The sequence below is a fragment of the Arachis ipaensis genome, chromosome B07 (assembly GCF_000816755.2).
Source record: "Arachis ipaensis cultivar K30076 chromosome B07, Araip1.1, whole genome shotgun sequence".
NCBI lineage: Eukaryota > Viridiplantae > Streptophyta > Magnoliopsida > Fabales > Fabaceae > Arachis > Arachis ipaensis.
The window spans coordinates 103,890,110-103,890,871 of NC_029791.2; the positions used below are offsets into that span (position 1 = coordinate 103,890,110).

The window sequence follows — 762 nt, forward strand, 5'->3', positions numbered from 1 at the left end:
GGTACAAAATGTCACGGGTTCAAATCCTGTCATCCCTATCTCGAACTAATACTTATCGTAGGAGAAGTAACAAGGGATCAATTGAGACCGATTCAAATTGGAGATACATATATATCAATATTTATATATAGTATATGGTATATGCAAGCAAGATGTATTGGGGTCACTTAAAATTTAATAATATTTTATTAATATAATATTATTATGTTATTAAAAAAAAATAAATAATAAGCGCTCTTAGTTCAGTTCGGTAGAACGTGGGTCTCCAAAACCCGATGTCGTAGGTTCAAATCCTACAGAGCGTGATTCCATTCTTGTTATATTGAGAATGACAATGAAATAATTAAACAGTAGTTTAAAGGCTGAATTTGACCTCCTGGGGATTGTGGTTAAAACAAAGAAAAGAAATAGGAGGTCAATAAACATCACTAAACAAACGAGATGTTAATTAATCAAAGGTCCAATTGATCACCACGTCGGTATTGTAAATATGCAGTTAGGAATAATCCAGCCAAAGTAATAGGGATTAGTCCTAACACAATTCCAAATAGAAAAACTTCAATCATTCTTTTTTGTTTGAAAGGGAAGGAAAAGGGGAGGTAATATATATCCTTTATACTTAAACTAAATATTAATTAATCTGTATTGACCACGAATCTCAATGATCAAGCAAGAATTGGAAATTAACATGATAAAGAACTCAAGAATATCTAGTAGTATTAGAAAATCTCTAATTCAATTCCAATTTGAAAATCAAATAAG

General features: G+C 30.7%; 1 non-coding gene across 1 annotated transcript; it reads left to right on the forward strand.

Annotated features, from left to right (window-relative positions):
• TRNAW-CCA lies at positions 232–305 on the forward strand. The gene has a single exon. It is a non-coding gene; the product is annotated as a tRNA-Trp (tRNA).